The sequence below is a fragment of the Arvicanthis niloticus genome, chromosome X (assembly GCF_011762505.2).
Source record: "Arvicanthis niloticus isolate mArvNil1 chromosome X, mArvNil1.pat.X, whole genome shotgun sequence".
NCBI lineage: Eukaryota > Metazoa > Chordata > Mammalia > Rodentia > Muridae > Arvicanthis > Arvicanthis niloticus.
Window position 1 is genome coordinate 47758236 of NC_047679.1, and position 6767 is coordinate 47765002.

General features: G+C 43.7%; 1 non-coding gene across 1 annotated transcript; it reads right to left on the minus strand.

The window, feature by feature from the left end:
- Positions 1 to 6343: 6343 nt before the first annotated feature.
- LOC117695600 (small nucleolar RNA SNORA48) lies at positions 6344 to 6487 on the minus strand. The gene has a single exon (XR_004604652.1). It is a non-coding gene; the product is annotated as a small nucleolar RNA SNORA48 (small nucleolar RNA).
- Between the last annotated feature and the right edge of the window lie 280 nt (positions 6488 to 6767).

Consider the following 6767-nt stretch of genomic DNA (forward strand, 5'->3'; position numbering starts at 1 on the left):
ACTCTCCTGCCCCACCATTCCAGCATCCCCCTACTCTGGGGCATCAAACCTCCCCAGGACCCAGGGCCTCCCCTCCCACTGCTGTTGGGCACGGCCATCCTCTGCTACATATGTATCTGGAGGCAAAGATCCCTTTAGGTACACTCCTTGGTTGGTGGTGTAGTCTGTAGGAGAACTAGGTGGTCAGGCCAGCCTATGTTGTTCTTCCAATAGGGTTACAATCCCCCTCTGTTCCTCTAGTCTTTCTACCAGCTCCCTCACCAGGTTCTCTGCATACAGCCTGATGATTGGCTCCAAGCATCTGCTTTGGTCAGTTGCTGGCCGGACCTCCCCCAGAAACTGCCTCACTTGGTTCCTGTCCACAAGCTCCTTTTGCACACAGCAACAGTGTTGGGTTTAGTGTCTGCAGACATGATGCATCCCTAGGTGGGACCATTCCCAGGTTGACCCATCCTTCAGTCTCTGTTCTACTTTCTTTCTTTCTTTCTTTCTTTCTTTCTTTCTTTCTTTCTTTCTTTCTTCCTTCCTTCCTTCCTTCCTTTCTTTTTTCTTTCTTTCTTTCTTTCTTCCTTTCTTTCTTTCTTTTTTTCTTTCTTTCTTTCTTTCTTTTCTTTCTTTCTTTCTTTCTTTTTTGTCTCTGTTCTTCCTTTGGACAGGAACATTTCTGAGTTAAAAAAAAACTTTGAGATCCCTCAACCATGGGCCATATCTATCCACTGGAGGTGATCTCCACAGGTTCTATCTCTCTCTTCTCTGCGCATTACAGCTAAAATCAATCCCATTTGGTCCTGGGAGCCTCATGTTTCTCTGGTGTTTGGGACCCTCCAGTGGCTATCCCCAGTTCCTCATCCCCCTGCTACCTATTTTTATTCAATTTCCTGACCCTCTGTACCTCTATCATGTCTCCTCCAGATTCTGATACTGCCACCCTTATTTTCTCCTTTCTCCTTTCCTTGTCTACCTCTCCTTCCATCTCCCACAATCATCCTGTTCCCCCTTCAGTGCAGGACTTAAGCATCCAGCCCCTGATCTTCCTTCCTTCTACACTCCATATGGTCTGTAGGTTGTACCATATGCATTGTGAGCTTTTGGGTTAGTATTCACTTATTAGTGAGTATATACCACATACCATGGTTCTTCTGTGTCTGGGTTACCTCACTCAGGATGATATTTTTTAGTTCCATCCATTTGCCTGTGAATTACATGAAATCATTGTTTTTAATCACTGCATAGTATTCCATTGTGTAAATGAACCACATTTTCTGTATCCATTCTTCTGTTGAGGGACATCTGGGTTCTTTCCAGCTTCTGGCTATTATAAATAAGGCTGCTATAGTATAGCACATGTCCTTGTTATATGTTGGAGCATCTTTTGAGAATATGCCCAGGAGGGGTACGGCTGGGTCCTCAGGTAATACTATGTCCAATTTTCTGAGGAACCACCAGACTGATTTCCAGAGTGGTTGTACCAATTTACAATCCCACCAACAATGGAGGAATGTTCCTCTTTCTCCACATCCTCGCCAGCATCTGCTGTCACCTGAGTTTTTTATCTTAGCCATTCTAACTGGTGTGAGGTGGAATTTCAGGGTCATTTTGATTTGGATTGCCCTGATGACTAAGGATGTTGAGCATTTGCATACCTAAATATAATAAAAGCAATATACAGCAAACCAATAGCCAACATCAATCTAGATGAGGAGAAACTCAAAGCAATCCCATTAAAATCAGACACTAGACAAGGCTGTCCAATCTCTCCTTACCTATTCAATATAGTACTCAAAGTTCCAGCCAGAGCAATTAGACAACAAAAAGAGATCAAAAGGACACAAATTGGGAAGGAGGAAGACAAGTTATCACTATTAGCAGATGATATGATAGTATAAATTAGTGACCCCAAAAATTCTACCAGAGAACTCCTAAACCTGATAAACAACCTCAGCAATGTGGCTGGATATAAAATCAACTCAAACAAATCAGTAGCCTTCCTCCACTCAAAGGATAAACAGGCTGAAAAAGAAATTAGGGAAATGAAAACCTTCACAATAGTCACAAATAATATAAAATACCTTGGAGTGAATTTAACCAAGCAAGTGAAAGATCTGTATGACAAGAACTTCAAGTCTCTGAAGAAAGAAACAGAAGAAGATCTCAGAAGATGGAAAGATCTCCCATGCTCCTGGATTGGCAGGATTAATTTAGTAAAAATGGCCATCTTACCAAAAGCAATCTACAGATTCAATTCAATCCCCATCAAAATTTCAAATCAATTCTTCATTGAGTTAGAAAGAGCAATTCTCAAATTCATTTGGAATAACAAAAAACCTAGGATAGTGAGAACTATTCTCAACAATAAAAGAACTTCTGGGGGAATCACCATCCCTGACCTCAAGCTATACTAAAAAGCAATACTGATAAAAAGCTGTGTGATATTGGTACAGAAACAGGCAAGTAGATCAGTGGAATAGAATTGAAGACCCAGAAATGAACACACACACTTATGGTCACTTGATCTTTGACAAAGAAGCTAAAATCATCCAGTGGATAAAGGACAGCATTTTCAACAAATGGTGCTGGTTCAAATGGCAGTCTGTGTATAGAAGAATGCAAATTGATCCATACCTATATCCTTGTACAAAGCTCAAGTCCAAGTGGATCAAGGACCTCCACATAAAACCAGATACACTAAATCTAATAGACGAGAAAGTGGGAAAGAGCCTCAAATACTTGGGCAAAGGTGAAAACTTTCTGAACAGAACACCAATGGCTTATGCTTTAAGAGCAACAATTGATAAATAAGACCTCATAAAATTGAAAAGCTTCTGCAAAGCAAGGGACACTATCAATAGGACAAAACGACAACTCACATATTGGGAAAAGATATTTACCAACCCTATATCCGATAGAGGGCTAATATCCAAAATATACAAAGAACTCAAGAAGGCAAACTCCAGAGAACCAAATAACCCCATTAAAAAGTGGTGTACAGAGCTAAATAGAGAATTCTCAACTGAGAAATCTCAAATGGCTGAGAAACACTTAAATGTTCTACATTTGTATATTCTAACAGCTATACAGTTATACTTCTTCTCTGAATTTTAATTCTCTGTCTCACTGTAATTGTTTTATGATCAATTAGTAAACAAATTCAAATCTGCCTCCAGCTGTAAACTAGAGGGCCTCAAAGCACAATGCAAGAATTCCTAACAGGGACAGGGGTCTCCAAAACACTTTCAGGGGTCTATAAGGTCTTCCCTTTACCAACTCCGCATCTGCATCAGGTGAGATTATTCTTATTTATTTTGGCTGAGATAATGCATTGCAAGAGATTGTATGTAAAAGTAGATAAAATAATCCTGTTGTCTTTTGTTAAGACAGATATTAAAAGTGATTTGTAGAAATGAAAATGCTATTCTTTTCACTAATTTTTTTACATTAAGCAACTGTTGTCTTAACTATTATGAAGTAATGAGTATGCTATTTTTAGATTAATCTTTTTTAAAAAAAAATCTGTATACAAATTGCCAAATATTAATATGTTATTTGTATAGACAAGGGCACCCAGGATTTCTCAACACATTTTCCCACTATAAATGTGTCCTGACAGCAGGTTTGAGAACTACTACTATGAAAGAAAAACAAAAAACCAAAATCTCTGTTCTAAATTCTGCTACTTACCAAAGAGCACACACAGTCTGGACCTAGCCCCACCCCTCCAGCCTGCACATATGTAGCAGATGTGCAGCTTGACCTTCAGGTGGATACCGATCAACTGGAGCAGGGTCTGTCCTAAAAGCTGTTGTCTGAACGTGGGATATGTTCTTCTATTCTATGGGCTGCCTCATCTGGCCTCAGTGGGAGAGAGGATGTGCCTAGCACCACAAAGACTTTATGTGCCAAAAGGGGGGTGCATAACCAGGGGCCCCCACCCACTCAGAAGAGGAGAGGAAAGGATGGGGAAAAAGTACTGTGGGAGGGGATGACTGAGAGGGGCAGTGAGTGGGATGTAAAATTAATAAGTAAAAACTTAAATTGTAAAAAGAAAGATTTCTAGGTTGGTGCTCCAGGTCAGAGACATATGGCTAGTAACGAAAACACTTAATATTCCTAAGAAATGTAGCAGACCAGAGAGCTGGGAAAAGATAGAAGCTGAAAGTGGCACTCAGCCCATGTAAGCACACTACTGTCAGAGCTGAGAACATGAGCCTGAACCTTTAGGGCAGATCCCTTAGCCAGAATCAGGCCACACTTCTCTGCAGTTCTCCCTGAAACAGAGAATTAAGAAGTTGTTTGTGCTGTGATCTAACAAGCAGCCGACCTTGATTTACAGTCCTAATTGGTACCTGGTTTTTCCATGTTTTTTGTCTACTATGCTTTGTTAAACTAAACTACATGACATGAAACTTCCCACCACCCCTCAAATGTCAGGAAAAGTCAGAACCTTTCCTTTGAGAGAGATAAGGTCCAAGATTTCTTTGAAGGCTGCCTTCTTGAAACTCTTGTGGCCTCTCCACTAACCTCATGTCATCTCTCTCACATGTTTGAATGCTTGGTCCCAGTTATTGGAACTGTTTGGGAGGTATGACCTTGTTGTAGGAGATATGTCACTAAGGGTAGGCTTTGAAGTTTCAAAACCCCATGTCAGGCCCAGTCTCTCTGTCTCTCTGTCTCTGTGCATGTGCACTTGTGTATCTCTCTCTCTCTCTCTCTCTCTCTCTCTCTCTCTCTCTCTCTCTCTTTCTCTCTCTTTCTCTTTTCTCCCTCCCTCCCTCCCTCCCTCCCTCTCATTTTTATTCTTTCTGTAAAATCTTTTTATTGGTTCCTTATGAGCTTCACACCATGCTCACCCCATCCCCTCATATCTAGCCTTTGCCCTTGCAATCTTCCCTCCGCCCCCGAAAAAAAAAACAAAGCATAAAAAAAATCTCATAGTCAAAGCTGTAGTGTATCACAGTGTGTCCCAGAGTATATCCCTCTGCTGCATATCTTCACTTGTAAATGTTTGTTGTAGATCTCTGGCTTCTGTGACACTATCAATAGTAGATCCTCATCAGGACTCCTCCAGGTTATCCTGTTGTCCTGGGTCATGAGATCCTGAAGCTTTGGATCAGCAGGACTGGCCCTTTCATATGTCCCAACCATTTGCAAACCATATAAATTTTGGGATAGGCCAGCTCAGAGCTGTACATCTGGGCCTGGGTATAGCTGAGCCAGCCAGCCCCACTGGCTCTCCCTTATTCACTCCACCAGGGTGAGCTCTCCAATACTGCTCTAGCTAGGCCACCCAATGCCACCATTGGCAGGAAGCAGGGTCAGCCCTCCTGTTCTCATGCCATCAGGGCCAGCTCACCCTCACCCATGCCTCCCAGAGCCAGCTCTACTTGCTCCCCAGTCAAGGTGAAGGGCCTGCTCTTCTGAGTGCTACAGCCTGTGAGAGGCAGGGCCAGCTCATGCGATCTCATGACCATGGAGGTCAGCTCTCCTGACTGTTCCATGTGGCAAGGGACAAGGAGGTGGAGAACATCTATCTGCTCCCTAGGCCACCTCAGGCCAGAGGAGTGGCAAGGCCAGCTCTCTTGAGCTCTCACTTTCCAGCTGGCTCACTGACACCCACTAGGCCACCTCTATTGTGCTTGCTCAGGTGAAGTGCAGGGCCCAGGAGTGCTGCAGCTGGTAAGGGATAGGGACAGGTCTCCTGATTTCATGACTTAGGCACCAGCTCACCCATAACCCACCACCAAGGCCAGCTTCAGTGTACTACCTGGGCAAGGCACAGGGCCCACTTGCCCATGTGCCATCACTGGTGAGAGATGGGACCAGCTTTCCAGATTGTCACAGCCAGTGAATGGTGGGGATAGTTCTGCACAGGCCCTGGACATTCATGTGTTCCCCAGTGGCTGTCCTAACCAGGGACATCCCCATGTTCTCTAGTGGTTATATGAGCCAGGGACATCGGCAATGACCCTGCCACTGTGTAACCACTGACACAGACATGGCCTTCAGTAATAGCTCAGGCTGGGACCTCACCCAGGTGGTAGGGCTGACCACTCACAACAGCCTATTCCACTCCACCCTCGAGTCTCCAGTTCAATCTCTCTTCACAAGGCTCAAGCTGCTTCACTTCTCTTTCTCCCTCATATGTCCACCACAGACTCACACATTGTGGTGGCTCCCACTGCAAGCTGACCATGAGGCTGGTGGGATCATCCTCCATGCACTGCATGATGTGGCAGCAAGCAGGTATCTGTGGCCAGCCTATGTTTTGCACTGGAGGGCAGGTCTGTGGGTGGTCTTCCTCCTCTGATACCGTGCTGCCTAGAGTTGGTTTGATTTGATTTGATTTTTATGAGTCCCAGGCATGGAATAGCTTTGTTCACCAAGCCAAGCATCAAGCTAGGATGAGCAAAGGGCTGCCATCTGCCCCACCCCTGACTGATATAAGAACAACACCACTAACAAGGTGTCTCTTTGCCCACTGCCAGGGGGCTTGTTATTTTTCACAATGAAGCTCCTCTCCAAGGTTTAAAGGCGAGCCTCTCCTTCCCTTTAAGGATCCATCAGGTTTAGATCTCCATATATTTTACTGTTTGTGTCTAGTGCTTTCCCTCCTACCTTGAAGCATAATCATGGCCTCAAAGGCCCTTTATCATAATAAATTCCATTCTTCTAAAAGGAATTATGTGTGCTAACTTCCTTTCTTTTTCTATCATTGCTGGTCATCTTTTATAACACATAGCATGTACCCACCTTTCCCCATATGTGGAGGC